The sequence below is a fragment of the Falco naumanni genome, chromosome 8, assembly GCF_017639655.2.
Source record: "Falco naumanni isolate bFalNau1 chromosome 8, bFalNau1.pat, whole genome shotgun sequence".
Lineage (NCBI taxonomy): Eukaryota > Metazoa > Chordata > Aves > Falconiformes > Falconidae > Falco > Falco naumanni.
In genome coordinates this window covers 21,738,814-21,764,255 of record NC_054061.1, presented here as the reverse complement: position 1 = coordinate 21,764,255, position 25,442 = coordinate 21,738,814, and the positions used below count along the sequence as shown (strand labels likewise).

General features: G+C 36.8%; 1 protein-coding gene across 16 annotated transcripts in view; it reads right to left on the bottom strand.

Annotated features, from left to right (window-relative positions):
- Positions 1–25,442, bottom strand: part of BAZ2B (bromodomain adjacent to zinc finger domain 2B) — a 161,112-nt gene that overhangs the window by 88,363 nt on the left and 47,307 nt on the right. For 13 of the 16 annotated variants that reach the window (XM_040602594.1, XM_040602593.1, XM_040602596.1 and 10 more), the window contains exon 3: positions 3,608–3,667. The exons of the other annotated variants lie outside the window; for them this stretch is intronic. The gene's annotated coding sequence lies outside the window, so the exon portion shown is untranslated. The remainder of the gene's footprint in view (positions 1–3,607; positions 3,668–25,442) is intronic. 16 annotated transcript variants of the gene reach the window in all.

Genomic DNA, 25,442 nt, shown 5'->3' with positions numbered 1-25,442 from the left:
AAAGTCTTTTCAGAGTGCCTTTATTATTACAAAAGCAATGAGATTAAGCACAGTTAACTCCTGCCAGGGAAACTTCTGAGAAACCAATTCCCATCCTGCAGTCTCCTTCAGCTACAGAGGCAACACCTTTCCCAGCCCCATCACAGGTACCAGGCTGTAAAATCTCACCCCAACCACTGTACAACAGAATGCCAAGTACACAAGAGACACTTTTCCAAATGCTATCCTAATCAGTTTAGACAACTGATGTGTTAAACAGCACTTCTGATCCAAAGTTATGCTAAACAGCAACTTCGCAAATAGTCATTTGGAAAGCCAGCATAAAAGCTGTTAACTGCTTCTCCAGAAAGACACAGTATTCTTCTCTCCTCTCAGTCAGTAAAAATGAACCTTCAAAAGCCAAAGGAAACACAAAAGCAAAAGTCACAGAGAAACACACAAAATATCTGGAAGATAAACTGGTAAAAGATACACAGTGTAACTAAATCATTTATTCCTTACCACTAGTAACTTTTATATGTGGCAATTTCTACATACCGGATAAAGTCTATACAGATTTTGCTAGTTCTGTTAGAACAAGAGATACTGCTTACCTGAAGTGAAAATTCTGCTAACTAGGGAACTATAGTATATCTTATAGAATCTACCCTTTACACAAACTGCAAACAATTCTGCAAACAGCACCAAAAGACTTCACTGCTTTTATTCTTTACAGCCCAATTTATCACACATAATCTTCATGAATACAGAAGAAAACTGGGGTTTTTTTCTGCAAATACAGAGAAATCAACTACTTACACTGATACAGTACAAAAAAAGTATCTACTACTATACTGAGAACAACAGTAGAAATCACGAAAACTATTTCCTTCAGAGAACTTACCAAGGCAAAAGATTATTAAACATTTTAATTTTTAATTCAGGGTTCCTAAATACATACTTTTCTCCAATAAAACATTTTCTATCTAGAGTTAAAGAATAACTCACTGATTTTTAATAACCTGTGACTATAGTTCAGCTAAACTGCTACTTAGTGGAAACAGGGCACTGTTAAATATTTTGTATACCGTAGACTTTAAACATTATTATGTCCACATGCATTATTTCATACTACAAAAAAAAAAAAAAAAAACTATCTTCAGTGTATATACAGATTAATAAATAGACATAAATGAATATAACAAAGTACATTTTTTAGACACTATGAATGACTGAATTTAGGTGAGGCCAACAAGCAGTCCTTGTACAAAAAACTATGGTTCTGTATTTTGGTATTCATTGTCGTAAGTATGGCCACAGTGAATTTATTCTATATATGGATGGCATAAAGGAAATCAGTAAGACATCATAATGGTATTATTACAGTAATCACTTATAAAAGGGAAAGTATTTCCAAGTTTTAACACATTGCATTCAAAACTCAGGATTGAAACTTCTTATTTTACTTGTGTTTCCTGACAGAAACATACATAACTCTCCAATTTCTAAAAAAAATTGCTGTCAAGTTGTGTATAATAATAGAGCATTACAGTAAGTCTTTACCATCTACTATATGTTATAAATAAGCACAGTTAAGAACCACTTAGAAGCAATCTGTATTGTTGTCATAAATGGGAAGATATTCTTGGTATATCAATACTTCTTTTAATATAGAAATGTAAATTTAGCTATACCTCCAAGCTTTTAACCAAGGCAAGCCATCTGCTTGAATTGGTAATACAGCATCAAGTAAGAACTGAGAGAACAGTAATAAACTACCCTTGTAAGGCTTCCCCCCAGCTCTTTTTGTTTCAGTTTGTGGGTGGTGGTTGAGGGGGTTGCATTTTCAACCTTTAATTCAGCTGCTTATTTAAAGTCATTAATAGAAAACTGGAACATTGATATTTCTGAATGATTTTGAACTGAAGAAATCATATTCTTTTCCTAGAGACATACATACTTCTGCTTTCAAACTAAGTCAACCTTTAATTATGTTTAGTTAATTACTCAGACCACAGCAGATGGCTGACTCCAAAAGAGATAATCCCCGAAACAGTCATTAGTTGGGATCAGCAATAATTATACTGTAGACCTAATACGTTCTGTGACTAAAAAGATCCATACGAGTTACAGCAGATCCATATTCTTTTTAAACTCAAGTATAAATTAGACATTTGTTCTGGTTTAGTGTATTTTCCAGCCAATACTTATGATGATCTTTCATGACTGCTTTTTAAACGCTCGTATTTGTAAAAGAAAAATTGAATAAGTAGAAACAACGGAAACTAATTACTAATGTTTAACAAAAATAAGAACACTAAAATGAGGTAAAAGTTTACTAAAGGAAACATCAATCAAATCATTTTCACATTTAACAAGATCAAATGTCTGTAAACTAGATTTCCTACCAATTCCATGCTCAAAGCCTTTGCTGAAATGTATACTAACACAGAAAAAACTATATTCTTAAACAGTTATTAAAAAATAATACCCTTCATGGGCTATTATCATGATATAACAGTATCCTGTCAATGTTAGTTGGGATGCGTGAATACTATAAAGTGAGTCTTGAAAAAAATCTGAAGATCAAGACTTACCTCGAACTTTCAGTTTAACTTCTACACTCCGGCAAATTAGAATTCATCACAGATCTGAAATTTGGTTTAATTTTATGAAGTAAAATTTAAGATCTAACTTGTCTCCTTCAAAGTGGGGCAGAGCTCAAAAAAGTGAACGCACAGAAGCTGAGTGCAGAGCTTGAGTGCTGGCTGGGGGGCAACCCAGCAGGCTAAGCTGCACCCACGGGTTCCATGCTGTAAGGTAACAATGGCCATAGAAACAAGGAGGAGCAACTGTCAAAGCAGTGCATATTTTTGACCACCACAAGCCAAACAAGTACCCTGACCAAAACCCCGCAGAGAAAGAAGTGCGGCACCCACAGGAACGGGTGCAGTTCATTGCAGACAAGACACAGGAGGCTCCCAGTGATGCTCTCTGCTCTGGTGACAACATCTAGTCACAGACCTTCCAACATGCAGTCTACTACTGCTACAGTGTTTTAGACATCTGAGATTAAGCTCAAAAAAAAGTGTCAATATTATTAATGAGATTCATTTTACAAGTCTCAAACGATGTATAAACCTTAAAGGCCAGGTTAAGTGCTAAACATTCCAAGTTTTGCAGAACTTGACTATAATTGTGTCACTTTCAATAAATTACTATAAGCACTTTACATAAAACTCTCTAGGGAAGAAACCTAGCACAATAAAACTTTTTTTAGTAAATCAACCACCACAATAACACTCTTTTTAGTAAATCAACAGCAACACTGGCTTGTGTTTCATAGGTACCATACCAACTACAAAGACGCTTCTATCCACAAATAACTTCAATATATTACTGTCAGTTACACTGTGCAAGGCACACAGTACACTTCTACATTATGCTCTAAACCCTTCATAGCCCTCCCCTTTCTCATACCAGACAAGATTCAGTCAGCGGTGTACTAACTCACTGTTTACTGCATCAGAATCCATAGCAGTGAAAATATTCAAAATAATTCAAAAATCACAAATACATCACAATCCCACAAATGTTTAACAGTCTTTACCCACATAAGGTGACTTACTAAAAGCCACTTCAAAGCAGATCCAAGTCTTACGTTTGGCATAAGTGAGACAGGACTGGCCTGGCAAAAATGGAAACAGAGAAGGCAATCGGTTGCCATTTTCCAACTTGGTAACATGTAATGGCTATTTTAAATAGACTCAGGATAATCTGACATTTTTAAAAAAATGCATCTGTTTCGACTTCATCTGACAAGATAAACTCATCATTACATGATACATGCAAATTAAGTTGCAACTCAAAATCTCATTTTCTCCTATTTTACAAGTGTGTTGTTTTTAGTTGGAAATAAACCTCAGTTCAAATACTTCTGCATGCACACGTTTCATGATTATGATATTGAAAGAATACTTATGAATGACAGAGGGCATTATAATGCAGTTCCTTTACGTTCCATGGACAGAAAAGGGAAGGGGTACACAGGCCAGAATAAATTGCAATCCTCCAAGTTCCTCACTTCAGGATAAACCTCAGAATATATTCCTGAAAGCTGCTTAATGCTGGGCAAGAAATACAATCTATCCAAGTTGTACCAAAAAAAAGACTTAAGAGTCTGGTTTAAATAAATAAAGGCAAATCCAGCAATAATATTTGTTATTCTGTATTAGACTATCTACTTTGTACATATATGTTTAGCAGTCACCACTTTTATTTCAATTAAGCACCCTTCAACTTCTGTTATTTTCACTTCTGTGTTGGGTTAGGACAGGAAAAGCTGACACCACCACCCTGAAAACACAAAAATAGATTAGTGCAGATAGCTTTTTACACAGATGTAAACACTCTCAATCAGGAACGCTCACCCTACAAAGCTGCCTGCTAGTACAATTAATCTGCACAAGCCACTCCTTGCAGGGCAACAAATTCCAATCAGGTGACAAGAAAAGGACCCCATCATATAATTTACTTTTGCCAGCAGAAAAGCTATGCAATTCATCCAGCTCCGGAAGATGAACAGTCATTCTCTAGATAGCAGGATTACAATGGTACAGTGCAATTCTGTGGAGACAACATTAAGGCCCAAGGAGACACAGCTCATGGAGCAGAGATGACAGCACTACATGTCTGTATTCCAACACTTCTAAGCAGATTCTAAACAGCAAGTAAGTATTGGCACTACCTAAAATTGAGGTAGAGCCTGGACTCAAGTCATGACTGCACATGCTGAAATAATAGTATCTGAAGAATATTCAAATGCAAGGATTCTCTGGCATCAGTTTGCTAAGTGCCCAAAACAGGCAATTCCACCAGATTCTGTCACCAAACCGAAGCAAATGTTTCATTTCAGAACTGACGTTTCACAAACCTTTCTGTTGAAAGAGGAAAAAAAAATGCATGATTGCAATATTTTATACTGACTTGGGATGAATATCAGTTTAAGGATTATAGTTTTGTGCATGACAGTTCAGATTAAACAGATTAAAAAATTGTTTCCAAATTCTGTATAAAAAGACAATCTTTCATTCCACACACAACTGTTTCTTTATATCCTGATTATAAGACTTGGATACTTGGTTCATCTGTACTAGACTCTAGTACTACTACATCTTGTTCTACAGAAGCAAGACTGATAGGATTTTATACTGTTACTTAAGTTTGTGAGGGCACTGAGCAAACTGTACCTATAACCACCTCGATTTTTGAAATCATAAATTATTATACAATCTCTGCATTCCAATACTCAATACAACATTTTTCAAACACATAGCAAAAACTGTTTCTTAGGGTAGCTCTTAAATAGCTAACAGAAATCACACTGGAAATCCTATGCCAACAGTAGTTTGAAAAAGCACAGAAAATATATCACAAGTGAGCTATTTCATAGCATGCTTTTTACAGAAATTACCATTTGGCTCGATCAAACAAAACCACCGTTTCTAAGTATAGCTGCTAAAATAATCAGAATATTAAGTAGCACTATAAAGATTATTTGAGTACTTTAGGTATTCTAAAGCCCATTTTTTAGTCCTTTTTGTTGTACATACTAGAAAATAAGGTGTTAAACATTTCTATTTCATTCTTATCCAATCATTTGATAATCAGGTGATTTTTAACACTGAGCTAAAAAGACAGCACATTGCTTTGTTGTTGGCAATACTTTGTCAATACACCTGTTTCATTGCAGCTTACAAACATGAAAACTCTGAATTAAATCCATAAGCATAGGTGTACGCAGGCTACCTATAGGAAATCTCAAAAAAGTACCTCAGATGAGGGGAGAACAGGGGGCCCTTACAATGCATTCCTTGACATGGTACAGTAATAAAATTTATGTTTAAGGACTCAAAATAATTATATTTTGTTCTAGTCTTACAAACCTAATTGCGTGCTAGGGCTCCCAGTACTATGAACATCAGGCCTCCAGTTTCCAAACATTAAGAGAAACAGGACAAGTCAGTAGCATAGTACTTGGCCACTACCTAGTCTACCATTCTGCAACTGAAAGCAAGTACCATCACCTAATTTTTTTTGGTTACGTGTATCCTGCTCTCCTATTCACCTCTCTAAGCTGAACAACAACTCAGGTTCTTTTCCTGAGAATCACTTGGTTATCTTCCCTGCTCACATCTAAAACTTGCGATGTCTGAAACAAGTACTCCTGCTCGTAATAGCCCAGGGATACACTCCATATTATTTTGCTTACCAGTTACTATGCATCCAAATGTTTTTACTTGCTATCTAGCTAATCTTTTCACTCAACCATGTACTACTTATGCACAGAATATCTAGATGTTTCACAGAGGTAAATAAATGCATTTAGAACTCACAAAAGTATGACTGCACATTTTTATTATTAACATTTTCCTCACCTACCAAGAAAGGACAACAAAGAACAGTGTCATTTTAGAAATTAAGCTACCAGAATGATGTGAAGTGCAGCAGCACAGTTTCTTTCAATACACTTCTCCAGGAAGTCTTTACATCAGCAAACTTGAGTGCTGAAATAAAACCACTAACACAAAGAATTGCTTTGACTGGACTTTAACATGAAAGAAGAGGAGTGTCTGAACACTCCTGTGGCAGACAAATCCATTAAAATCAGAACTGTGAAATAAAAACTGTCACCTTTTATTTATCTGTCTCAAATTCTCATCCTATTCTAATAGTAAAGACAACTCTAGATGAGAAGGTTCCTGGGCCTCGCATGACTAAACACTTGGGACTTGCTCCTAAAATCTGCATTAATTAGTCTTTTTGTACTTTAACTGTGTGAACAGCTAACCGAACTCCTTTGTTACTGTGTTCCCTCCAACTTCAAGTATCCAATAAAATAATGCCCCAGTAAGAATAAAGACTTAAGTGAAGAACATCGCCTTTCAGTAATTGCCTTGTTGGAAGTATACGTGTCCATGGACTTAATTACAGGTGCTGCAATGATAATCTGCATGTAAAGGAATGAAAGCAGAAAAAGTTCCAGGTAGAGTCATTTCACTGAAATGCACATGACACCAACACGTCCTGAAGTCACCTTAATCTCCAATGTTTACATACCTAAATATAGATGCCTAACAAAAAAAGTTATTTTCCCTCTACGTTATAATTTTTTCTCCGAGATAAATATTTTTCCTTTCAGTGAAGAAAGTCTGAATACACTTTATTCTGTGATAACAAGGTGAGAAATGCTCTTTCCACCCAAGTTCCTATTCATTGAGTTAAATGAGAATAAGCATCATACTTTTAAGTGACTCAGTCATTCACAGGATAATTCTGACAAGTTTTTTCAAGACTGATGACACAGGAGTGTCTTCCAGTCAACATTTTTAAGCTTAGTAAATATCACCATTGAGAATGATCACAGGGAAAGAGCATAATTAACTTCTAACTATTACCACATAATAGTAGCTCACATAGCAGGGGTTTAGGACAGCACTTTCTAACCTTTTTAATGTTAATATCTAGATATATGCCACTTCATAAATTATCTACCTCCTAATTTTGTTCTCCTCCTTTATCTTTCTCTACAAGGGGAGGAAACAGTTTGAAAAATGAAAATTGTATTTCAGTGGAGCATAAAGAAGAATTTCTTACCCATAGTTATATATTGTAAGTAACAGTGAAAGAAACAGTAATTACAAAATAATATCTTTTAAAATAAAATTGAAAGCAGGTGAGTCTCATACATAATGCAGCTCCATTAAGTGTATTATAGCTTTCTGACCTTGCTATAACAGTGCAGCAAGCGAGGCAACTGACAAGAGGCACAGCAATTGGTGCAGCAGTTAACCGGGTTGCTTCTTCAGGGAATTTTGGAGGGAAATTTCTTCAGGAGTCACCTTTTAGGAACTTCTGGTGGCCTGATGCAGACAGTGATGGCTGGCACCAGGCACCTTTTGTTTGTGTCAGCTGTAGCTGTCAGTGCCTACTAGCTTTCTGGTGAACGGGGAGCACAGGTAGCTGTTGCCCACAACCGATGCAGTGCCAGCGTCGGAGGAAAAACAGGTTGCCGCACGGCTCGCAGGGCAGCAGAGCGAGGGGCCCAGAAGCCCTGCTGACCACTGTCCAAGGATTGCCGTCATGCACCACAGGGCCTGAGCAAATGTCCCTACCACATCTGAGTACGTGACCTACAAAAACCTCGCCTGCATTTCCTCAACTCTGTATCAATATGTTTGATTTATCAAGATGAAGTAAACCTCAATAAGCAGACTCTTTCTTCCACTGTTATAGAATCAGTTGGGAAACATGACTAATAGCTATTTTGTATCTGACTTTTCAAGATAAACAGCTTGAAAAAAAAGTAAAGTAAAAGATTCCAACATTTTGTTCTGGTTTATTTTATCTGACAATATTCATGCAGCAAAACAGCAGTAGTCCAAGGAAGTTAAAGCAACCTCTTTCAGCAAAGCACTTTTAATTAAACCTGATTATCTTATCAGAATAAGCTATTTTTAAATAAACACAGAACTGACTCGCTGAAGACTGCACATAATTTTAAATGTTATTGACACCTGACTGAAACGTTAAATGCCTTATTTTTAAATGCAAGTAGAAACAAGTATTTAAGGTAGCTAGCTACCACAGAGTGATCTACTGAGCTGAGCTAGTGTTCTTTTATTTTCTAATTCTTATTTTGATCTCAATGTGTTTATAAAGTTGTGTGCATGGTATGCAACTATCTCTTATCTAAACAAAAAGTTTTAAATTAATGCCCTGCAAAAATATCCAAATTTTGCATTGTTATGCTCAACTTAAATAGGTTCTCTTAACAACTGCACATAAGCACCAAATTAAATGACAAAAGACAGAAAAGCAATCTATGCAGACTGTTTTCTAAAGCAAATTGATAGCTACACTCTGAAATCAACTATTTATGTATGTAGCTCCCAATGTGAACTTTCTTTATTACTATGTAATGGCACTTATTATCAAAGAATCAACAGACAGGATAAAGTAGTGTTGCTTGGCAGTTGGGTATTTCTGACCATTGCATGATTCCTCTACAATTTTCTAATCCATTTCTATATTCTTAATGAGCGTTTTATTTTATGAAAACAGCAGGTCTCAAACAAAACACTATATTAATTGGATAGATACTCAGTGTTCAAAATACCTGTTAAAACTCACCTTGTAGTAAGGAAAATCCCCAAAATACAGAACCATCTTTCTATCAAAATATGTATTTATTTTAAATAAATCCTGCTTGATAGCTGAAGAAATCCTTTCAATCTCTGAATCTGTTCCTTCATCTCCTACCAATAAACACATACCAGTGCATTTTCCTGTGCTCCTCCAAAACCTGATTTTTAATCTGTTGGAAGCACAGCTTCTGCTTTTCTGCTGACCTTCAGACACTCAGAAACTTAGTTCCAGTTTAGCAACTGTATTGTACACCTCTTCCCGTGGTTCAAAAGCCAAACTTCATCTCCTCAAACTCAAAATCTAGCTTAGCCCCAATTACAGGTGCCAACAGAGCTTGAGAAAAAAACTTACAGAGGAAGTGCCCTGTTGAACTTTGATGGCAAAAGCTGCCACAGGTTTGTCTGGCAATTGTTAAAATTCAAGAGTGTTAAAATTCATCCTTGTGCCAAACATGCTGGTTAGTATTTCCATAACTGTACTTTGCATATCTTTGCCAAAGAACGATAGAAGGCACTACAACAAAAGCTAACTTTGTATCTGCTCTAACATACATATACAAAAACTCTCCAAAACACTTGCTACAAACAACTTATTTTGCCCACCTGATATTATTTTTCTTCACGCTGGCAAAAAAAGTGCATTAAAAAAAAGAGTAGGCAGATAAAATGTCAATCCAAACAGTTAAAACTTTAAAAGCATAAGCTAAAGGAAAGATAATTTGGGGAAGAAATAACTATAAACCCAAGGTATCTATCTCTGTGTATGAACTCTGCACATGGGTCAAAGTAACTGACTCAGAACTAGTTCATGGGCACTCCCCTGTAAATCTTTCAAAGAATAAAGATGCAGAAAAAAGGATTCCTTTACCTTGCAGTCCTAAATTACAAACTACCATAATACCTCAGTGTCATGGTTTAAGATGGCAGGCAGTTAAACTGTACAGCTGCTTGCTCATTCCTCTCCCTCTACCATGGGATGGGAGAGAGAACTGGGACAATAAGTAAAAATTGTGGGTTGAGATAAAGACAGTTTAATAGGACAGAAAAGGAAGGTAAAACAAGAATAATAGTAATAATGATGATAAAAAGAATTAGACTATACAAAACATACTCCAAATGAGTAAGAAAGAGCAAAGATGTTAATCAAGCTCCTTCATAATAAATGGTCTGAAGCCTCCACTAGCTGCTGCTACTTTATTTTTTTTTTTAAGTATCTAAAATTGTTAGGATGAAAAATCTATTTTACTCCTTCAAAAAATTGCTAAAATTAAATCAACTAGCATACTCTGATGAGAAATGAGTTCTTGGACACCAAGTAAGACTTCCACAAAAGCACAAGTGAAACAAATCTTTTGCATGTGTAACTGTAGCAGTCTCAGGCTTTGCACTGGGTCTTGATTTTGTTTTATAACAGCACCAGACCAGTCTCATTACTGTAACATTACTATTGTTTTATATTTAAACAAAAAGAGAGAAAGCCAAACATCTAAATTGTTCATTCAATTGTCCAATGCCAGCAAACACCACTTTCAGCCTGTGAAGAAGGCTATCATCCTCTCATGTCATTGAGTTTTGGCACCCTGACTAAAAGAAAACAGAACAAAAATAAAATAAAAAAAACCACAAACCAAACAAACTGATCATTGAGGAATGCTAATTCCTCAGTTCTGAGCTCTTAAAGCACCTTGTGGTGTCATCTAGCAGGAATGTAATGGCTCCCACTAATAGTCTGAGGCAGCAAGGCTGACACACAGATAAATGGTTTCCACGTTTTTGAGTTGTTCAAATCATGTCGTTCTTTGGAAACCAAGAACCAGTTCTAGAAGGAAGCATTCTGTGCTATAGTAGCAATCAACGTCAGACAGCTTTGTCATTGGCATCCACCCTCATTTCCAAAATACCTTTCTTAGGTTATCTGTTCATTGTTTTTTCTAGGTTTAGGGCACTATGATCTTTTACAAAATTGAGATAGCCAAACCCAACACCAAAAAACAAAACCAAAACAAAACAAAGACTCCACTTTAAGTTCACCTAAACAGAGTAACAAGAAGGAATAATAATCATAGAATCACAGGACAGTTTGGGCTGGAAGGGACCTTAAAGCCCACCCAGTTCCCAGCCCTGCCCCGGGCAGGGACCCCCCCCAGCCCAGGCTGCTCCCAGCCCCATCCAGCCTGGCCTGGAGCACTGCCAGGGATGGGGCACCCACAGCTGCTCTGGGCAGCCTGGCCCACCGCCTCGCCGCCCTCACGGGGAGAGGTTCTTCCTGATACCTGACCTGCATCTGCCCTCTCTGCGCTCAGAGCCACCCCCCGTGCCCTGTCACACGTGCCCCTGTAAGAAGCCCCCCCCCAGCTTTCCTGCCAGCCCCTTCAGGCGCTGGGAGCTGCTCTAAGGCCCCCCCGGAGCCTGCTCTTCTCCAGGCTGAACAGCCCCAGCTCTCCCAGCCCGGCTTCCCAGGAGAGGGGCTCCAGCCCCTGCCCATCTCCGTGGCCCCCGCTGGGCTCACTCCCACAGGCCTGAGTCCTTCTTATGCTGTGTTCTTAATGATGGGGTTCTCAAGATACTAAGAAATAAAACCAAGCCTCAGCAGAAACCATGGCAGCTATTACCACATCAGAAGACTACCCTTACTGACTCCATTCACAGTACTATTCTTACGAACCAAGCAGATGCAAATCTGGTAATGTTATTTACACACTTGAAGGAAGTGGTTAGACATAAAAAAAACCTGACAGACTGCATTTGTATTTCTACAGCCTGGAGAGAAAAAAGATAATACACCACCCATATTCCCACCTACAAAAACAAAAGCACTGTCAGAACACGTATCTAGATTTTAGGCTTCTAACAAAACCACATGCTAAACATCACATTTTCCTACATTAGTAAAGAATACCAGTTAAAATACAGGAGTCCATTTCAGCTGTATCAAGTGCTGTTTTCCTGGGAAAGTTTGTTCATCTTTAAATTATTACCAAAGACACAAAGTATTCCCATAAACCATTCTTTGAGTATTTAAAGGCACCCTGCAAAGGCAAGCTGGTACATCACAGTCATATACAAGTAACAGATACAACTGTAGCTCTTTTGTGCAGTGGGGGAGAAGGAAGCCTAAGCAGCTCCAACTCGGCCACACAGCGATCACTTCAAGAGTGCACAGTGATGGCCGATGGCTGCGCCCTGGATTAGGATTTGCCTGCCCTTCTCTGTGCAGCAAAAGCAGCTGCACTCCTCAAATGCAGCCACCCCCCACCCACACTGCCCTCTCCCCATGGGACACAGAGCTGACATGAACCAAGGCAGCCCACAAACAGGTAGCACCAGCAGCACCCATCAGATCAGGGCTGTCCCTCCTGTTTTACAGGAATCCAGTTTAATCAGGTAAGCTAAGCTGAAGCTTTGAGCCAATAAGTTCAGTTGCGAGGCACCAAGTTTTAAGTTTTAAAGCCTCTATAGAGATGGAGTATGCAAAAAAGATTAAAAATAGCAAGGGAAACATTTTTAATACACGAGGATTGTAGGACTCTAGAAAAAACTGACCGGGGTCCAAGAAGGCAGCTAGACAATGAGGAAGTGCAAGCCTGCTGAAAGAAGACAGATATATTTTGCTGCCACCCACATTAGGACATTTCTTAGACATCGTCAATAATAAGCATTGCTGTAACTTAGTTTACATAAAATTTTATTTAGTAACAGGAACAATTCAGTATTTTGTTTAAAAAAAATTAATGGAATGCCATTTTGTAAGAGGAATTAGCATAGAATAATACTGCAGGTCACCAGCCTTTCAAATTAAATAGCCAGTGTTAAAGGTGCTTGTAAGAGAAGCAGCATGCCTAACAGACCTAAGGCTATCCCATGAAACCTTGATTTGGCAGCTGATGCTCTCCACATGAAGAGGTCATAGTTTCACACAGAATGCTGACTGGCTCTCACTGCTCAGTAATCCTCAGAATATGTGGGTACAGTGCACATCAACAGTTTTCAAATACCAGGTCTTCACTACCACTGGAGAAGAGCCCTTTAACAGATTCATGTAGGTTGAATCTTCTTTTCTTCCCCATGGCACTTTTCCTGCTTTGTTCCCCTCAAAATAGACCCATATCTACTAGCTTAAACTCCATTGCCCACACCCTTTTCTCTGTATGTAAAAACCCACATGAACTAACAGGTCAAGTATCTCCAAAAACCTCTTTCTACCCCAAGCTGGAAGAACTCCTCACCTACTTGTTTTTCTCAGTGACAAACACACACATCTCTTGTATATGCTGTCTACTTCACAAGTTCTCTAATAATAGCTATTTGAAAATACCTGTTCTTTTAACTATGATGAAAATACCTATTTCTTTTAACTGAATCGTAATTTTCCTCCAGATTTCATTTTTGGTTCTAGTATCTATCAAGATAGTGGATACAGTAATAAAAAAATGTGGACAGCAATAATGGTTTTGGCCAGGAATTCACTACAGGGTTTTTTTAATACTCTCTAGCTTACAAAAAAAAAAGTCCAAAAGTCTCTGGTATCAAGAACACATTATTATTTTAATATTAAGTTATATTGGAACTAAAGTTTCACAAAATAACCAAAAACATGCATTGGCATTATCTGGTACAGAACTTCAGTGAAGTGTCTCGTGGTACATATAATGCTATTGCAAATTCCTTGCCATTTATACTAGTGTATGATAAGACCAACCTTAATAAAACAACAAAAAAATAATCATTGTAGACCCATTTAACAGAGCAGAGATGACCAAAATTGCATGGCAACCATCATTTTACAATATGAAACCTGTTAGGCTGATACTCTGAAGCAAAATAAAACGACTTGTGCACCGAGTAATAGATGTCACACCCACCTAGTCCTCATCAGCAAGAGTCAAGAAACTACTTGAAGTAAAAATAACACATCAACTACAATAAATATAGAAACAGCACAACACTTCCAAAACATAAGAAAAGCTGAAAAAAAAGCCGTTTTGTTTAATTTGAAAACTATTTTTTAGTCATGTTCTGCAAGTGATAACAAATTAGCTATGAAACACCAATACTTTGGAATGTGCATATATTTTATGTCATTGTATTTAACCAGAGTATTCATCAGAATTTTTCATAAAGTTAATGCTAGTTGTCTAACACCTAAGCAGACTTTGTTTAAAATCTCATGCAAATCAGATTTATTTGCTGATTACTACCATTAGATAAGCATTACAAAAAAGCAGTAGTTGTCTATCTTAGAATAGCAAAAAAATTGAAAGTTGCAACTCTATATATTCTTTCTGCAATCTATAAGCATTTCAAACTATTAACCTGGGAAAGAGGGAGGGAGGGAGGGAGGGGGGAGAGGGAAGGAAGCACACAAGAAAAGCACTGAACACTTGGCAGTACAGAAGAATAGATACAGAGCATTAACAGCTTACTGTGGAGAGTGGTTTAATCAGGAAGTAGCCATTATCCTGTCGCTGCAGAGCAGTGACAGCACTCCAAAACAAGCCGTGGGTTTGGTGTTGGGTTGTGGTTTTTTTCCTTCAACCCCCCTCAGTTAAGAAGGAAAACCGAACACAGGCTACGGAGCCCGAGCTCTGCTAAGCCCAAAGGTTGCCAGATGTCTATTGTCAAAAGCCACCCTGAAAACAGAATTCAAGCAAGCTTTTACAAAGCCGTGTTTGAGGAAGCATCTAAAATCTACCACAACCTCCTTCTGTGTTACACACAAAACATGGCTGTCTTATTCAGAGATTAGCAATTATTGTAATGAGATACTGTCGAGAGGGTCAAATAGTACTTCCTGCAGTTTACACAACTTGATTTCCTGGTAAACAAACTGGAAGGCAGGTGGAGCACTCAGATCACTAGTAAACACACAGGCTCACATGACCAAAACCAACCCAGGTGAAACATGCAGTTTTATCTGTATTTTAATTACATGAGGCAACAAGGTAGCCCAAAACATAAAAATAACTGAACCATGAAGGAAGTTTTTTTCCACAATGTTACATAGTCATCACTGCCTTACTCTGTCGTATTCTTTTCTAAGCCAAGCCAAATAAAAGTATTTTCTTTTCAATTATGCTTATGCGGACGCACACCCCAGAACAAACCACTCACAAAGTTGTTTTGGCATGAAAACGTGCTATGAAATGAAAATGTGAATCAACTCTGGAAAAACCTGAAACTGAGAAAAGCAAATGCTGATCACTGTGTTCAGATTTTAACCGTCTATCTCCAAAAAGCACAATTAAAGAAACCTCCTAGCAGTACTCAGAAATGATCAAAATTAACTTACTGAACAGAATTTTAAAAGAAGAAAAAATTAATGCTTCCCCCCCCCCCCCTTTTTAAACTGCCTAATGCTTTTCTCCTCAAAAAAACTCAAATTGCACACGGCAGTGATCCAGTGAGAAAAGCTAGTTGTTTTCAATCTATACTCTTTCAAAAAATTACTTTCAACAAGCTCCAGTTTAAAAACCAGGGTTTCACAGTGGAACTGAAGAGGGCTCTATGAAAATTAAAAAGGAAAAAACAGGAAAAAAACAACCACAAACAAACAACACCCACCTCACCTCCCCCCAAAAAACCCTCAACTAACAAAGAAAAAGCTTGCTATTCCTAAGCAACTAGAATTAAGTATGTGGTCCACTGACAGAAGACAGAACTTACAGGATAAATACTGTCAACTTACTACACAACAGGTTGGTGCAAGTGAAACTGCTCCAGGCCCTGAAACAACAGCACAAGGGCCTGAACTTTAGCATGCAGCAAGATAAAAGGTTATGTGCATACTAGAGGAAATACGCAAAGGTGGGGGAATGGATCAATCAATTCATTCTCCCTCTTGGAAACTCAGAGGAATGAAACAAGATGACCTAGGGAATACACTAAAGGAACATGTCTGACAAATTGGAAAAGCTAGTAAGAGTGTTGTAACTACACTGCAGCCATTTTTCACGTCAAGCTCAAGGAAGGAACAAAGGAAAACTATGACAAAAAAATACAGAAAGCATTACTGGAAAGATCATTAAATATGAACAGGTGTATCTGTATAAGTGAATCCTGCTAATGAAGGTGCATATCTTCTTCCATAAGGGAGTTATTCTACCATCACAAACTCCCAAGCAAGGTAAGATATATTAGCAAGAGGGATCTCCGCAACCAAAACAATACCCAAAGTAAGACTTCTACAAGCTGTGCTTGTTACAGATATAATTTGTACAGCCACAATTTCCTGATCAAACTTTTCAAAAGAACTCATTCCCTTAAAGTAAAACCACAGCAAGACTTCAACATTTCATTCATCTAGTTTTCAACTGTTACTCGCCTTACAAAAAAGTTGTCTCTTCAAACAATATACAGTGCTTCTGAAGGGAATAGTAACAGTCCAAACCATCAAACAAGAAAAGCCTTCTGCAAAGACAAGGAAGATCACCAGAACTCTTCACAATAGTCTTGAAATAATCTTAAAAAGCAACATATGTTGTATTTAATCAGGGAAGTTTGGTACTAATATCACTGCCAACAAGCTCTCACAACAAGTTTTAGGAGATCATGATCTAAAGCCTCAATCTGGTAATTATTCTTAATACCAGAAATCTGCACCCTAAAATACAACCACAGTGAATTTGAGTCTTATATGACTCGGGGAGAATCACATACAATAGTTCTACATGTCAGAAGATTAGCTCATAAATGATGGTTTTCCTAAGATTATTTCTATCCATATTGCTCATAATGCGGAAAAAAGTTAGTGTGGAACAGCTGTTTTGCATTGAGATAGCAACAAAGGAGAGGGAAAACAAAAATATAAACAAAAATAGGAACAGCCAAGCAGAAGGTCCATCCTTGATTTCTGAACCCCAGGTTGAATCAGGCCCTAGCCCAGTAACAGTCTGTAGAAGACATTAAAAAGCAGGGATTTGTTTTCTACTAGTACGCCCATTAGAGAAGCTGAACACACTGAACATCTCACTACGTCCGTCCATGTTAGTCAGCAAGAAAGTAAGAACAATGACTTAACAACTGATGTTCTCAGCCCTAAATTCTACAGCCTACTGGCATCCAGCACCTCAGCACCATGAAGAAACTATGTCTATGAAACAGTCCTAGTAGGATACTGGAACATATGATAAAATTAATCACTACTCCAGCTATGTCTTAAATACACATCAGCACCTACCCTCAGCAAATGGCAAAGCATCAACCTGGGGAGCCCAACCAAACAGTTACTGTCTTTCTGGGACACATTTTAAAAATAAAAAAAAAAGTATCAGTTTCTATACAGAAACTTTGAATTATAAATTATTAAGGGTATCGACCTATGGGTCTAGCTATAAATAAGGGTATTGAAAAAGAAGTATCTTTAAATTATTTTTTTTACTATACATACTGTAACAGTAAAATACTGAGGTGTTCTTTTATTAAAATTTCAAATATTGCTCGGGTAGATTAAATCTATCGTCACATAGAAAATACAAAATCTTGAAAGTTTTTTTTGTTTGTTTGTTTTTTGTTGTCGTTGGTTTTTCTTAAACATCAATAGCTTATTACAGGGCCTTGTGTGGTATGCTATCTGCCAAAGAAATTTCAGAAAGTTAAGAATCATACCACTACAGAGTGTAAGAATCATCTCAACCCTGCATCAAAAAAACAAGTATCAACCCCAAAAGAGAGATCTGAGACTATCTAGAACTACCTATAAAATTCAGGTATAGCTCTATTCCAAAAGAAGTTTTTATTTATAACTTCGTTGTTTACCCTGTGATAAAGAAACATAAAAGCAGTTAAACCATAAACTTGCTTACACTCACCTGAGAAGAACATGTGATCTCTACACAAGCCCTAGTGAATGCCAACAAAGCTAGAGATCTGAATTTTGCATTATACCTTGATGCAAACACCAGAATTGCTGGCAAGAAACACTAATTCACAGTAGAAATACTTGCTTAAAATATTAAACATTTATGAATAAATAAATCCAACATCATCTGTGAATACAACTTTCAACAATGGTTTTAGAGAGTATTTGCTCCCTGTGTCTACCTCTGCAGTACATTAAATCAACAATTGTTTCTAAAAGATTCACAGACAGTATTAGTTTCTTTTGCTTCTAGCAATTTTAGCTGGAATCCTTTGACACTAGCTGCATGGACAAGTAAGGAGGGGGCAAAAGGCACAATTCATTACTTACAGAAGTAATTTTCTGGGGTGGGACGCCGGAAGTTCTAAGTCATCTTTTTACTCAAGAAAAATTAACAAGTTAACAAAAGTGACCTCCAGCTAAACTACTACAGATGGGGGTGGGCACACGAAGCAACCAACTTTCCTCCTCATACTCAGCCTGTGCCTTTGGCTCCTGAGACCCCTTCATGCAATGGCACATGGAAGCATGTCCTGTTTCCATCCCTGTATGTTAGATGCTGACAGCATTCACAAGCCCCAGTACCCTTCTCTCCCCACTTATGCTACGAGGCAGAGAACATTCTTGGGTTCTGCCGTTACACAGAGGAACGCAGGATGCTGAAATCAGCCTCACACATTTGAAAACATTAAGATGCAGCAAGAGACAGATTATCTCATTTCAACTAGTTTCTTGCCACCAAAACCAACTAAACCAATCCAAGCAACCTCTCAAACTCATCAGCTGACCCTAGCCCTACCAAAGCAATGTGAAACAGGCTTCCTTTCCCAAGGGGAAAAGAGAGGCAGCAATCTTCTCTTTGTTCTACCTCCTCCATATTCTGGTCGCATATATTGGTCATATTGCTCATGATTCACTTTCACTTTAAAGGCCCTTTGCTCCTCATTGAATTATTTACCAAATGCATGGACACTTCATCTATCAATTTGATCCTTAAAATAGTATCTGGGAATTGGAATAAACGGGTAGCTACTACAGAACTATCACTCAGAAAAAGCCAGCCACATTCTACTACTATTAAACACATCTCTAACAAAATCCTAATAAGAACAAATTGTTTCAAGGCATGTAAAAGTCACGCAAATGAAAACACAGAAAACTAGTTTATTCTTTACATTACCACAGTGCCCAAAAATATCCAGCATGCTGGCTCATTGCTTAGAACTAATCACAAAACTATTCAAAATCCCAAATTGTAGTTTATTTAGTAGCATTTCACACATTTACTACTAGATTTCAACCCCACAAAGTTTATATGGAATAAATTCTGAAAGAGCTTAGAAAAACACCTAAATTACATAATTTCAGTGCATTTTAATTTTCCTGCATCAAAGCCTTCCGTATGTTCCTTCTCATTTTGAATGTTGTGTTTATCAAAATGCCTTAACTTTACAAAACCAGCAGTTTTAAATAGCAACTTGGAAACAAAAGAAACCAAAGCACATCAGTATCTTAAGGAACCTATCGTCCTATGTACCAAAACATGTCATTTCATAATAAAGTTGATCTATCTTACAATAATTTTCAGTATATTCTATTAAAATATAAAGCAATCTGAGTTTGATTAGATTTGAGACTGAGATGATATTTGTTTCGATGTTGTATATACTTTACTATCATCCACTTAAAAAAAAGCATTACAGAGACCAATATTCTTACAGCTAGATTTTTATTTCTGATATGGTAAATTCAGTATTAACTGTTACTTAGTCAAACTGAAGGTTTTGGGGAAAAGATTACACAAGTAACAAACATGGCACAGAAAAGGAGGGTTAAACTGCTATTTTCCATTAAAATAACCATTAATTTACCATTTCATAGGAAAAACTGAAATACAAAACTATTTTGAAAATATAAAGGCTTTTCAGAAGTTTTAAAAGGTTAGAACAACTATAAAATATATATTCTTTATCTATCATCATAATATACACATACACACACTCACAGACCCTCTGAGAATACAATATTCATTTTGCTGCAGAAGAACAGACATTGCATAACAATGAGATTTGCTAATGAAATCAGCCATCAACCTGGAATACATATGTATTAAACCAAGACCTCAGTGTCATTTTCTTTTTGCATCATTTGTTCTTTCTCTCATTTTTCCTCGACCTTTCAGTATCTTGTCCTCCTCCTGGTTTCAATGTTTCAAGTACAGCGACACTGCAATATATTTTGTTAACACTGTATGTACAACAGTTTTTATTTTACAATATTTATTTTTCTACTTATTGCTACATGTAGATTCTAATTGCATGGTTTCTCTCAGTATTGTTAATGTAGCCTTGAAAAAAAAAAAAAATCAATGGATGCTAAGGAGACAAAGGAGTTTTATTTTCCTGTAAAACAGCAGGAATGTCTAATAAAAATTAGGTGTCACTTTGAACAAACTATACTTTCACAGCCGAAGTTGCATAGCAATTAATAGAAGAACTTAATACAAGACAAACCATTTTTAAAAATCTCTATCTACTGATTAAACAGGAACAGAATTTAGAGCCATTACACAAATAAAGTGTAATTGCTTTGCATGAACGTGCAAAATCATCAAGAATCCAAGTAAAACAATCTAGCAAGTTCAGTAACAGTATGTATAAGCATGCAGTATACACATCAGTTACGCAAACACTTTACTGGAAAAAAAAAAAAAAAGAAAGGAAAAAAAAGGGGGGTGGAGAGGGTGTGGAATTATTTCTTCTATGGAGTATTTTATTCTACTACTCAGACCTGACCATAAAAATTAAAACATTACTAAGGTATTTTAAAAGACATTTTTCTCTCATTATACTAACACCCTATCTTGGTTTCGTGGGATACATGCTGCCATATACTTCATCGATGAAAAGCAATCTATTTACACCCCTACTCCAAGAGTATCAAAACTATGTTTCTAATTCACTCCAAAACTATTACAACTAATACAGCCCACTACATTTTTCCACTGTTCTCTTTTACAGAGGTTTTTTAATTGAAATAATACAAATAAGATATTGTTACCATAATGCCACTGTCACATTAGCATTATCATCGGTAAATTCAAAGTCATACCAAAAACTAATACAAAACAGTAAAAACTAAATGTTTGCTGGCTTGTTTGGTAGAGTTGGTTGGTCAGTTTGAAGGGTGGGGTGGGGTGCGGTTGTTTGCTGCTTTTTCTCCTTTATTTTTCAACTAACACTCCAAAACCCTAATTCCATGAAGACAAACTGCCAATTAGTTACTTTCGTATACCAAAATTGCACTGAGAGCTCCTCTGAAATAAATTAATTTGTAAGTTTTTTTTCTCATTTTATCTTGAGGGCATAAGGAAGTCATTCAGTCATTCTACAGTTATGACGGCCACCACAACAGCAAAGAAACAGAAGGCACAAGAGACCCCTGCAAAATAGAGGAGAAAAATAATGAAATGTCTGAAAACAGACTTAACCATACCCAGAGCTAGTGACATCAAATTGTTGTTATAAACCCAGGAAGAATACCATCAAGATAGTAGACGTAATGAACTAGGTAAGTAATTGAAAGCATAAAAATTTCCATAAACTATCTTCATATGTGCTCCAATTCTGTGTTAACAAGCACTTACGTCACTAAGGGCTTTGAAAGCTGAAAGTATATAACGTGGTTTTACTTTTCCTTCTATTTCTCTCACTTTTAAAGATAGGCAGCTACATGATATAAACATCCAGGCATGTCATATGAAGCAGTCTTACTCTGGTTCGTGCATTATGATGTCCTAATGAAAAGATGTATGAAGACTATTTTCAATCACATGCTATCAAAAATTCTGTTTCAATTACAAAGCATTTGTCCTTCTGCAAAAAGGCCATCCACATTACATCTCAAAATGACTGAAAGTGAATAGACAGAGGCACAGTTAATTATAGTGGGCTCACCTTTAAAAGCGAAGACTATACAACCTCCAGCATCTGAAAGAAAGAGACTCTAATGCAACAACCTTGACCCTTGAAAGTGCTGGGTCATTTTCTCCTGTGATGAACAGTGATTGCTTTCTATAATTCTAACAATTGTCAAGTAGGCTAAAGAGTAGGCTGGCAGGTGATAGTCGTGAAATGCTTGCACTTTTAACAGTGACTTATTACCCTGTAATACAGGTCAACTGTCCAATTGAGCATCTTCTACAAGATGTTACAGGCTCCTGAAGCCATACACTACACAACTCACATCAATGGTTTTATTAGGGATCAAACTAGTGTATATGGGACCTAAGAATGTAGAAAACTGTTAAAGGATGCAGTCTTAATCCAAATGATTAAATGAGAAAGACCTTAAGATATCCAAATCTACTGTACATATGAAATATGTGATGCTGGTTACATACCTGTTTGGCTTTAGGCAATCACACATCTATCTTAAGTACAGGACATCCAACTTCACAACTTACACAACTCGGCACAAATTTCATTAATAGGAGTGACAATATAGAAATCAGTTACTCTACAGGTAAAAGTGAACCCTCATCCTATAAATGTAGACTCAACCTCAAAGGAACACAAATTAAACTGTTACCAACAGTAAAGAGCATTAGATGCTGCCAGGTGCTAAAAAATACCTGAATTTTTATCAGTAAAGAAAAAACATGAACTGAATTTATCCACCATATTTATCCTCTCTGAACTAACCAGAAATACCTTCTTCAATAGAGTCTAAGATTCTGTATTTTGCTGGAATAAATCACACAGATATAGATGCCCACAGTATGAACATATTCTAAAAATCAACATTGTCCAGTTTACTGTATTTTTTGTTGTGGTTTAAAATCATATTCCAGAGAATTAACAGTTTGCATGCACAGTTTTAGTACTGTGCTGTACCAGTAGTCATACCTATGCACACAAACACAGACACATGCCTTTATTTTCAGTAACACACAATGCTTAGTTAAAAGCTATTTCTGGCACTTCATGCACAAATTGCAAGCATCTGTCAAAGCTTACTTTTTAAAATGTGGCAATGAAGCATGCTTATATTTTTTTCACAGTGAAATACCCCGAATTGTACTGAATTATGATGACTACTATTTATCCACTTTTAGGGGATAAAAGTGGAGGGCAATTTATTAAAGCACAGGAGGAACTTCTGAACACTGGAAGGTCACAGCCTATGCTGCTGAGCTGCTAAGCAAAAACATCTATGTTCCAGAGCTGCCATTTTTCTTCCTTGACAATGACTCCATCTGCCTCAGAGCCATTTACAGCCTCAGAGTCAGAATATCAATGATTTCCAACTATTCCGCAAGTCTGCTTTCACCTTGACATCACCTCTGTAACACACCTAAACCAGATGATAACTATAGCCCCTCTACAAGCTCTAAGCCCACATTTTATTCAACTGATATGCATTTAAACTGTGCTCTAACATACCACTTCTTTACTTCCACTGATTTGTACAAGAACATTAAAACTCAAAATTCTACATCCTTTTCATTGCTGTGCTTGTTTTAAATAAATCACATTTGGAAAACCTAAAAAGAAAGCCTTTCAAATATTGACAACACGCATTAAAACAGTTAGAAAACATCTGTTAATTTTAAAATCTGTATTTAAATAACATACATGCCCACAACTTAATTTATTTTTCCTTTTCCAAATAAACAAAACATGCCTGGTAAGATCTTCATTACAGACCACCATGCAGAATAAACTATCACAGCTCCACTGAAACCAACAAAATGACATTCAGCTCTACACCTCTTGATGTATATAAAAACTCATTTAAAAAAAATTCCACATTAGAGCTGGGACAAAAAAGGAAAGAGAATCTTGCCTTACTGAATGAATACCTAAAGAATTAGGACCTCAGATAACAACAGATTATACGTGGATCAATAAAAGCAATTTTTTTATACATTTTCTTTTTCCTGTGCATATGCACACATACGCTGTCCATCAAGTATGAGAATATATAGTCCATCATCAGGCTCATCACAACATAGCTTTTAATTAATTTATTTCATGGTAACAACTTCTGGAGTGCTGAAATTCAGGCACATGTTGGTACCCTAATTTTTAAATATGCAAACCTGCAGCTTGATTTTACAGTGAAACTGGATCACAGAAGAAATAATTTTGTATTACACATATATATATGAACACATATGATTGCAAAGCTAGATGTCCAACTACTGCCATACAAACCTCTGACACGTTAAATATATAGGAGCAAAATATTTAACACTAGAGAAAGCTTGCAAGCAACTTTACGAAAATTTACTTCATAGCACCTATAATGCACGTATTTTACAACCTCAACTTCACCTCCCATCCTTTCTTCTCATTGCCTGTGTCTTTACTTCTTCCTATTACAGAAGTAAGTGTCAAGACACTTCATAAACTGAATCTGTTCTATTTATATGTGCTTTCTGCTCACTACTCACTTTGTTCAGGCTGCTTTTAATATTCCAAACATAAACACAATTTAAGCCAAGAATATTTTTCTAAATCCATAGGGAAAACAATGTCTCTTCACCCCTCAAAACACACTGCCCACTAGAATTTCCCTGGATAAATCACACTAGGGCTTGGGTAGACTCCAGTATAAGGTTGAACTAGTTCAGGCATTACCTTTGTGCTTGCCTTAGAAAGGGTAGGATCAGATATACATGGTTATATATCCAACATGTTTATTTTATGACTTACAGACAGGTATTCACCTGACACTATCATATCACATCTCTCATCCAAAACCCAAAAAACAAAAACAAACAAACAAAAAACCACAAACAAAAAAGCCCCACCAAACTCATTCAATTTCCCACCTGCTTTCAATATACATTTCCGTTGTATCTTACCTCATCTGCAATTCAACTACCCCTACCCATCTCCTCATTACCACCAGCTAACACCACTAAAAAGCCAAAGTAATTAAAGTGGGCTGGCAAACTATAGAATACAAGGGAGCACTTGCATGAGACATACTTGTCTCAAGTCTAATACTGCATGGTGGTCTGTAATGAAGATCTTACCAGGCATGTTTTGTTTATTTGGAAAAGGAAAAATAAATTTTATTGTTCAGTACTTTTTGCACCCAAGAGTCTAAACTGAAGAAGGGCACCAGGCTGCATCCAAATTTAAGATGACTGTTCCTGAACTGGGGAAAACCAGGCCCAATAGAAAAGCAAAGGAATGCATCTTTGAAAGAATGTACTACTACAGTGCAGCAGAGCTAAGGAGGAGACCAAGACAAGGTATTCAGGCATGGCCAGATATGGGAGACAGCACTACCCCAAGATCTCACTGAGGATGTAGAAGGGCAGTAGAAAAAACCAAAGAGTCAATCACTGTCAGAAACCCAGTACTTCTCATTCTTACACAACCACA